Source organism: Sturnus vulgaris, chromosome 2 (assembly GCF_052056855.1).
Source record: "Sturnus vulgaris isolate bStuVul1 chromosome 2, bStuVul1.hap1, whole genome shotgun sequence".
In the NCBI taxonomy this organism is placed as follows: Eukaryota; Metazoa; Chordata; class Aves; order Passeriformes; family Sturnidae; genus Sturnus; species Sturnus vulgaris.
The window spans coordinates 11,360,466-11,370,983 of record NC_142244.1 but is presented as its reverse complement, the minus strand read 5'-3'; positions in this window follow the sequence as shown (position 1 = coordinate 11,370,983).

Sequence of the window (10,518 nt, the reverse complement as noted above, 5' to 3'; positions counted from 1 at the left end):
CCTAGCCCTGACAGACAGGCCTCTCATCTCAGCCACATATTTCTCCAGTAAAGGAGATTCTGCAAACTTCACTGTAAACTTGTTCCGTAGCCTCTTTTCCAACAGTTAAAACATTTGCCTATTATTTAATCTAAATTCCCCCTTGCTGCATCTTAAACCCATTGCTTCTTGTTCTGTTCTTGTTCTCTAATGAGAATAATTGGTCTATGTCATCTCTGTAACAGCCCTTTGCATATCTGCAGACAGTAATGCTTCCCCTCAGTCCTCTTTCCTCCAGACCGAGCAGCCCCTGCTCTCATAACCTTTTCTCAGAGGTCTTATTTACTAACTCTTAAATCATTTTTGTTGCTCTCATCTGAACTCTCTCCAGTGTCTCTGTCTGTTTTAAAATGCAGTGCCCCAAAATGAGCGTTGTTCTCCGAATGAGGCCTAGCTGGTGCTAAGTAGAGCAGAATAATTATCCTGCTTGTTTAACATGAGGTATTCCTCAGCATGGCTCTTGCCTCGGCTGCCAGGGCTGGGTCCCCTGGCCTCCCCATCCATTTGTTATCCTCTGCAGCCCTGCAGAAAAACAGGAGCTTTCTAATGCAACGTTTTTAGGGCAAAAATAAATAAATTAAATCCTGATGTCTTGATCATTCCCCATTCCAAAGGGGAGGCACTCCCCTCTTCATCTCCTCACAGCATGGAGGGGCTGGCAGTGTCTGCTGTCTCCCCATGTGTGTTCCATGTTGGCTCTTGGATAAATCCAAGCCTGAGGTGATGGCTGCAGACCCATGGCACAGAGCTCTGTGTGGGCAGTGCTGACCCAGGGCTCACCTTTGGCTAAGGTGCACCCCATCATTTTTAGTGTGGGAGCACTCTTAACCTCTTGGCCAAGCCTTGTGACTCAGCCATTGCATTTTCCCAGTCCACTGCATCTCTGGAGACCTGCACAGGAGCCTTGTGTAGGTGGGAAAGGCAGGTCTGGGGAGTGGGTATGTGGCTGCCACTAGAAATAGCAGGGTCAGAGGAGGAAGAGCACTTGAATTGTTTCAGTCCCATTCAGCGAGGGAAGGATAACTTCAAAAAACGTTATCAAAGCAAGCGCCTTTATTCTGTTTTCATGCCCATACCAGGAACAATTTGCTGGAGCATCATTCCTGATATTTGTTTGGGCACTTGGTGTTTAAAGCTTGAGGGGGAGGCTGTCCAGCAGCGTAGGAACTGCAGGGACACCATGGCCTCACAGGGAAGGCTCAGTCTGGTGACAGGCAGGCACTGCTTTGAAGCTCCCTTGCAGATAGAAGCTAAGAGGTTATTTCCAATTCTGTGCTGGCTCACACCTGTGAGAGCTGAGGTGCTGATACCCTCAGAGGTACATCATCCAAGGAATACATGGACAAATATGGGATATCACCTTTAATATCAGCCACCACCATTTTGTAGGAGCCTGTAGCAAAACTCATGTCACTTTATGTTACAATTGACACCCAATATACAAGGAGTATTCCAAGGAGTGCCATGTGGCATACTTAAAATGTTTGACAGGCTTTGGGGCTAAATACAGAGCCCTCTCAAACATCCCCTTTGACTTTGCAGAGCTTGGAGTCAGCTCTGGAGACCCTCTGACTGGAAATGCTGCTGAAGATTATTACTTCTTTCAGAGAGTAAGACAATACCTGCTGACACATTGTTTTGCCTGCAAAGAATTAAAAACTTACCAAATGAATTCTGCATAAATGTTGCAGTCAGACTGCAATAGAATGTGAGTGGTAAAAATACACCCACATCTCAGGCTCTGTGTTCAGCAAAGGCTCTGGGCCAGAGCTTTGGCTTTGCTGAGTCCACGTTTGTTGAAGCAGAGCGAGAAACTGGTTATGACTTCCTAACTCTGTCTGGCTGCCAGCCCACAACCAGGCTGGGGAAGCCGTGGAGCTGCTCTAGTGTAGCATCTAACAGCGTGTCCAAGGCTTTAGTCCCAATGCATACAGATGGCATAACCTGGGCACATCCCCTTGCCCTTCTTTCCCTTTCTTGTCTCTGCCTCCCCTGCTGACATGGGCCTTGGAGCAAAGGTGGCAAAGGAGCAGCAGCACAGTCTGAGGGAGCATTCCAGTGCTGGCAATCCATCACGCATGCAGGTAGCACAGCTTTTCTCTTTTACCTCAGCACCTCTTAGGCGATGCAGAGAATGTGCCCGGGATTTACGAGGCTCGTGCTGAATGCAGCCAGCATCACTGCCTGCTACATTTTTCCACCTCGGTGCACCAGTATGCTGCTTAATAGACCTCTGGCATAATGTGCAACAGTACCCAGCTCTGTACCTTAGAGCTAAAAATGAGGAGACAGGAAGAGATGAACAGCATAGCTGTTTTTCATGCCGCACAAAGGGAAATTACACAGGAAGTAAGTCACCTCCTGAAGAGACTAGACACAAGGAGTTATCTCTCTCCGTTAAATTAAAAAGAATGATTAAATGCCAGATAGTTCAAGCACGTCGGGCAGATACTGCACAAGCACTTTTCTTGCTAAGAAAGTAACCAGGGAAGTTACTAACTTTAAAACAACTGAGAAACTCTAGTTGTAAAAAGTCACTATTGCTAATTTACCTTCTGGCAGGTGTAGGAACCAGTTTGGGTTCCAAGCAGAACTTCATGCAGTACTACAATACTGCAGCTTGTAAAGAGCACCTGAACATGTGAGGACATGGTGTCTGGGTTGCTCCATGCTTGACTGCTGAACTTGAATGGCCCTCACAAAAGGTTCACATATTGAGCAAAGAACTGTGAAACCCAGCCCCAGCTGAATGCATAGTCTGCTGTCTCTTTTGGCTTTGCAAAGGTATGCAAGACTGGATTCACATAAACTGACTGAAGCTGGAGACACTGGAGCAAGGTATCCTCGAATCTCCTATCACATCCAGCATCTCTCTGGCATTTCTTGTTAGCTAGGTCAATACACCTGCCACAGGAAATCCTTTTCTCTTGCTGTCTCAACACTAACCCTGTTCTGTCTCAGTCACAGCAGGTAAACTAAACCTGAATAGTCCCTCCAAAGTGTTAGAGAGTTTTCAGCACAACCTACGTAGCAAAGATCTCCATATTAGATCTTGAGCTAAAGGAAAGATTTTTTTCATCTTTCTATTTTTGTCACTTTACTTGTCACCAGCAGCACATCAGTCATATTTAAAGGAAAAGTACAGCTCATTTTAAGACTGTCCCATCCCAGTCTGTATGAAAACCTTTCCATTCATCTCAGCAGATACTGGCAAGTTTTAAACCTTACTGCTAAAGGACAATCCCATAGGGAAAGGGATTCATCTCATCTCTAAGCTCTCTGATTCTGGGGTTTAGCAATTTTCTCTTAGTGAAGATTTGCCTCCACTAAGAAATATGTGCAAAGGGTTTGTAACTGGGGTGTAATTGGAACCGATTTGTACAAAAACTTCCCCTAAAACCCTCATAAGGAGGAAAGAATTACTGCAGCCAAATAAAATTGTCTGCTCAGAGACCTGGCACAGTATTGCTACCCCACATTGGCCATTTCATGTGATCAAGATTTACATAACACCTACAGGCCTTTCAGCTCCCCAGGCAGCAGGAAAATTAGGGGAACTTCCTCGTAGTCTCCTGCTTTTTCAATTACCAAAAAAGTCTCTGAGTCAGTGGAATTGTAGTAAAAATAAAGTAGTGGTGTGTGAACTTATCTCTTTGGTGTCCCAAGCTGCAGAGAGAAGCAGAAAACCTTTGTTATTCAGATCAGCTGCTTGTCTTTGGTTACTGCTCTGACTGCAGTCTGGGGGCAGGAGGGGAAGGAGAACAGCACAAGCTATCATTTGCAGCTCACATCAAAAGCTGAACAAGCCAAAGCAGCCTTTTTCTCCCCCACCCTTATAAATGATAGTGATAACTTTTATGGGATGGGATAGGAAAAGATCAAACTATTGTTACTATACCTTGCTCCTTTGAAATATATATATACTTCTAATATATATATTCCTTCTAAATCCATCTATTCCAGTTAATAGGGCTTGGCACAGCCACTATGTCTACTATTCCAGACCTTAAAAGATAATTTATAACAGAACTTTGAATGTTTCCTGGCTCAATGCATTTTTTAATATACTGGATCATTTGCATTAGTGTCTCTGTTCACCTTATATTTCATGAGTAAGTAAATTGTGGAAGGTTAACCTCTTCAATAAAAAAATAGGACTTTATGTGGAAGTCAATATTGGCAGAGTCTGGAGAAGAACTCTGTCTCAGCTGTCAGGGTAAATGTTTTGTCTGGCCTTCATTGCAATTTTGGTTTTACTCAGTCTTTCTTTCCTTTTATTTTTTTTTTCTTTTTTTTTTTTTCCCTGAAGCTAAAAAAAGAAATTTAATAAACTAACATTAGCATCAAATTCTCTAAATTGCCAAGTCATACTCTGGCTAGCTTTTCCCCCATGCTGTGCACCACGGTGAACATTTATGCTTACAGCACATCCCTTCTTGAGTAATTTATAGCATTTAAAAGCTTGGTTGATCTTGTGGGCTGCTTAGTTCCTTGGTGCTTAAGTGGACTCTTGGCTCTGAGGTAGTGGCTCCAGGTCTAGCAGGCAGCAGTGCCCCCTCAGTGTTTGATTGCTCCCCTACCCATCCAAGGACATAACTAGCAGTATGAAAGATTTCTCCCAAGACTGATGCACACAATTAACTGAATTACTTCAACAGGGTGTAGATAGGATAGATTTAAAGTGGAACCTATTACTGTGCCAGTGGCTGGATGAGGATCCTGCTGTGCCAGTCACAGGGAAGAAAATCCTTCTCTGCCAGTTCTCAGTGAAGAAGTTCTTGCTGTGACAGCAGATCCAGCTCACACACTTGATATAATGCCCTCAATTACCATATCTTTGTAATTATCATCCCCGTCTGATAAGTCTTGTGGAAACTATCAGATCTTGAGTAGAGGATCTAGCAGACTTGTAAGAATATAATGTCTTGAATTGATCTGTCTGTTTAATGTTTCATCACTCTGCCACCGATTGATCATTCTTTGAATAAAATGATAGCATAGCTGTATGCCAACACTTGTGATTCATTTTCACTTAGCTAATCAAAATGTTGTTTCACAAGACCCTTATGATGTTCAGGATGCCTTTTAGGAGGTATTACCTTACACCAAGCTGGCTGACTCAGGTGGTCTTTTTCTTATAACGTTACCAGACCAAGCCCCATGATTTATGAGGTTTGCTTTCCTCTAGCAAGTTCATACGAGGGCAAAGAACAGTTTGATCAAAAAGTTTATCAACTAGAGAGAAATCATAGTAAGTATCTTTTTTTTTTTAGTTGAAGGAACTGCAACATCCCCACATATCCCGGATCAATAACTGAACATTTTCTCTTTTTACATGAAATTTAAGGATTATCTGAAGATTTCTGCCAGGTCTGTACAGATCACCCATTCATCATTAGCTAGACAAGCCAAGCATCTGTTTTCACTCTATCTCACACTGAAACCATATTGCTAAGATTCAGACACTGACTTGCTTTTAGGAGGGCTTCTTTTAGCAATGTGAAAAAATGCAAAAAACCCTTCTTACTGCTTCTGTAGTCATGAACTGTGTTCATGTTTGTAGCTGAGCTTTGAAAGCACACACTCATCAGCCAGGGAAGTGACTCTTACTTTTTTATGAATGCTGGTTGTTCTTTTTACTGCTGTAATCCTGATGAGTTAAACAGTGTAATGCAGTTTGATGTTTGCTGTAGCAATGAAGTGGTAAGTAAAAATCACCTCTAGGAAGAATTAAGCACTGAAGTAGAAGGAAGCAGTGAGTCAGGATACTCTAATGTCGTTAAGAGACTGTAGTTTTCAGACTACAATTGTAGGCAAGTATTTCATAGGCCTTAGGGACACAGGTGAATTTTATCCAGAAAACAAAGCCTTTTCCCATAGGTTTATGTCTGGTATAATTATGTTCTAAAGTTCTCGCTGTTTTTTATTTTTTTATTTTCTGTGAGCCTCAGTAGCAGTAGCACTGGAAAAATTTCTTTTTAGCACTGAACACTGTCTGCCTACAGCAAAGGCAAAGTTCATAAAGGACACAGAAAGCACAGAGCCCCTGTTAACCTTCTGAGAAGGAAGGTGTGTTTGTACGCACCAAGAAAGCAATCTTTTTTTGCCTTAGGTCTTTGTACAGTCTCCTATGATTTCCTTCTAAAGAAAGGAGACACCACTGTAGTCATTTTGTAACTATCATCAGCTTTAAAAAGACTATAGAAGCATCTGGCAGGGCCAGAATTGTGATTCATCATGTCAGCCACCACCTTGCCCATTATTTTTTAAGAATTGAGTTAAACAGCCTCTCAAACACAGACAGGTTGGATAGAAGCCTAACTCAATGGCTGGTGGCTGAAACGTCCACTGGAGAATGTCCTGCTAAGTGATCAATAATCCAGGTCAGTTTTTTGGGTTTTGGTTTGGGGGTTTATTTTTGAGTGTGTTGTTTTTCTGGTTTGTTTGCCTTTTCTATTTTTTTATTTTTTAATTAACAGTGTAATTATTAACTTTGACAAAATAAGCAGTTCTCTAAGTCCAGGGATTCACCTGTGTTTTCAAGTGTGATTTCAAATATTTAATGCTTCTCTCCCAGACCAATATGTCAGAGTTCTAACCACTTGCCTTTTCCTTCTACAACATTGCTGGCCCTGTGAGTTAGTGATGCTTGTGCAATTTCGGATGAGAGCTCCCAGTGCTCACGTGGTACCACTTCTTCCTGATTAAGCAGAACAAGTGAGCACCTGATTGACTTTTACCATAAATGCTGACATTCTGCAGCCAAAGGGGGGGGAAAACCTTTTGATAGTGTTTAAGGCACACAGGCATTTTCAGCAAGGATTTCCATTTCAAGAGATTTGTTAGTGTAGTCTTGGATTAGTGTATGCATCGAAAGCTTTACTTAGGAAGATTTTCATCCTTTGAGGCACACACATACCAAAGCTCTTTGTTGTTTCGAATCCATGATTATGTGCTGAATAATGAATATTTTTAAAAGCCTTATGCAGCCACACTGTGATACCTTGACAATTTCAGCCAATCTCACTCTTTTTTTTTTTTTTTTTTTTTGACATTTGGTAACGTAAAAGTTTTAGCAAAGACATTTAGCAATTTAGAAGTTCTTCAGTGCCAGGCAACCAAATTGCTGAGATACTGATTTAAAAAAAAATGAAAGGTATCTTATGTTGATTTTGTTTTAGAACAAGCTGACTAGCTGCAATTGAGGTTAATTGACCTTTATAATGGATACACAGGACAGTGCTAAAGCTGTATACATAAACTGCAAGTTTATTTGTTAGCAAATTGTGTTAATTGACATTCATTGTGCATCTTTCTGTTGTTTATTGCTAGTTGCTCATGTGAATAGTTTGTTGATATTATAGATAGGACAAACATTTGTTTCAGATAAATAGGATTTTCAGTTGAATAGGTTTTAATTAAATGATCCCCTGTATTCAATTTTGAAACTATGAAGTACTGTGCAGTATGTACCTAAACCTCTTATCTAGGATCTTATATTGTTGAATCATGTCTCACGCTAATTTGTTTACTTTTGTCAAATAATGCCTACTTTTTCTGCCAGTTGGGCAAGATTTAGGTATTTTGCCAATGGAAAAAAAACCAAAACTAAAGTGCTGAAGAGACTGAATTTATGCAAGGATTATAGGTGACTGCTCTGCATATGTTCATGCCCAGCTCCTGTTCTGCTGGACACTCAGCCATCGTTTTCCATTCACAGACCTCACTAAACAGCTGTAGGGCTGACCCATTTAGCTACAGTCTTCATGCTTTTCACAACATACAAAGTTTCTCATACCTTAACTAAGTGTTAAATATATCTTCAAATTCAGTCCAAACCAGCCAATTTTCCCTTTTTTTTCTCTAAAGATATGAGACTGTAGCTGACAAAGTCACTGGTCACACAGCCCTTTCCACTGATGATGGCTTTCCCTCCACTCTGCAAGCAAATGAAAAAACAGCCCCTCCAAAGCCTTTTCTAGGTCACAAAGCACGTTTTTCTTAACCAGGTTAAAATAAGAAAAGACTGCTATTACATTCTGGCTGAAAAATAAGGCAGAACTAAGACAGGTAGATGTCCTGCAGGCATGTACATACAATTGAGTGATGCACAGCTATTAGTTAGCTGTTATGATCTTTTAGCTCCTTCTGATACTTCAGCACTCTCTTTAAATAGCCATGTAGCCCAAAACATCAATAAGAAAGTATTTGCTGTATATTTTTACCAAAGAGACATTTAAAGAGAAATAACTGTTCTTGAGTGAGTTACATTTTATTTTAATATGCTCATGTAAATAATGATAGTCATTCAGCTGTTATGTTAGAGATGAGAACAAACTTAGAAGGCAACATAGTTAGGTAATAATATACAGAGATTTCTTTAAAGGAGTGCAAGTTCCTCGGGTTTGCTGTATTCATTTTTCTCTAAAGTGTTTTTTTCCCCACATGAGTGGCTTTCTATTTCCACTTCTTTTACATTTGCACTCTCTAAAGTCTAAGGTTATTGCCTACGGTATTTTGAGAAGTGCCTTCCCTGGAGGATTTTTTTTTTTTTTTGATAGGTAGCAAGGGACTGCTCTCAAATATAATGGTGAACATTTTGGAGAGATTTGTGATGTAATGTGCATCACAGGCATAAAGACCTTGTTTCTTTTCAAAGAAAAGTGGCAAAAGGCTGAGGCCTGATTTTCATCTCTGGCTGAGGTAACTAGCTACAGGAGCAGTCACTGAGACCTGCACTGGGTACTGGGTATCAGAGCAAAGCAGGTCAGTCGTGTCTGGACGAGGTGCTGCAGAAAATGGGAATAGAAACAGCACAGGCTGTCTGTGATGGTGGCAGAGTGTACACTGCATGCAAACTCCACCCCAAATCACTGAGTAACCCTCAACACTTTTATGTTTGTTTGCATTCAGGGTATCTGATGTGATTTACACTGTTTGGTTCCTTCTGCAGGAAAGCTGAGGCTTGGGAATGATTCAGGTTGAAGCCCTCCCTCAGCCTATGGACATGACTGGTAGCCAAAGGGTGTCAACCAGCCTTGGCCAGAGTCTGTCAAAATTTCCTGATGGTCCTGCACGGTCCTGACCTGTCTCCATGTCCTAATGCTGAGTTGCACAACATGGCTACATCTTTGATGTTCCACCCTAAAAACCTGTGTATGGCACACAGCACTAGAAGTCTTCCAGAGAAATATTCTGATTGGCTTGGGGAAAGGGCCTTAGGAGCTGAGGACATGTGCTCTGCCCAGGAAGCATGCACTGTGTGGGACACTGGCCAGGCTTAAATTAAGCAGCCAAGGTGTGTGAACTGCTAAGGAACACCACTTGCCCTCCAGTCCTCTCGTCCTTCATTTGTGTATGACTTCTTGGCACAGCAAGATTTTCTATGCTCTTGGTGTCAGCAGACAGTTCTCAAGCCTAGCAGAGATTTCTGAGCATGTCAGACATAATTCTGCCTAGGCACAAAAAATAAAATGACCCTCTCAGACCCTCCAAGCCTATCATGGATCTCCTCCCACATGTCCTCCTTCTAGAGAATACGTATTCCCCTGAATACATAATTCATGCTCATTGCAATGACTGCTGTTTATGCATACATGATGTAACTCTGTAGATTCAACAGCTGTGTTGCCCTGAGTTTATTACTGTTCTCCATCTCCTTTTTCCCATGTATCTGTAGTGGCATTTGTTGGCCTTTCCTAGCCAGGAGAAAATAGAAGGATTGAAACCACTTTTGTTTTGCAGTGAACAGACCAGCCCTTCCTCTAGGATCAGTTAACCACAGAATCACAGAATTATAGAGCCATATAGTGCTTTGGGTTGAAAGGAACCTTACAGATCATCTATTCCAACCCCCTACTCTGGGCAAGGGCATCTTTCAGAGGACCAGGTTGCTCAGAGCTTCATCCAACCTGACCTTGAACACTTCCAGGGATGGGGCATCCTCAGCTTCTCTGAGCAACCTGTTCCAGTGCCTCACTGCAAATATTTTTTCCTAATCTCTAATCTAAACCTACTCTGTCAGTTTGAAGCCATTCACCTTTGTCCTGTCATTCCAAGCCCTTGTAAATAGTCTCTCTCCATCCTTCTTGTAGGCTCCCTTCAGGTACTGAAAGGCCACAATTAGGTCATCCCAGAGCCTTCTCTCCTCCAGCTGAAAATTCTCTCAGCCTTTCCCCATAGCAGAGCTGCTCTATCCCTCTGATCATCCTGGTAGCCTCCTCTGGCCTGGCTCCAACAGGTCCCTGTCCTTGCTATTCTGGGAACCCCAACACTGGCTCAGTTCAAGAGCCATCAACCTTCAGCAAGGATTCCAGCTTGTGTCAGTCCTCTGGCCAATGCTCAGGACTGACACAGGCACTTGAGGAGCTGCAGGCTGGTGTGTTCATCAGATAATACTGGGGACATAGAAACTGAATGCTCCATACAGCCATATTATAGCCTCCTCCTTGTTCTCCTCAGTTGTAGGCAAAAAAATCT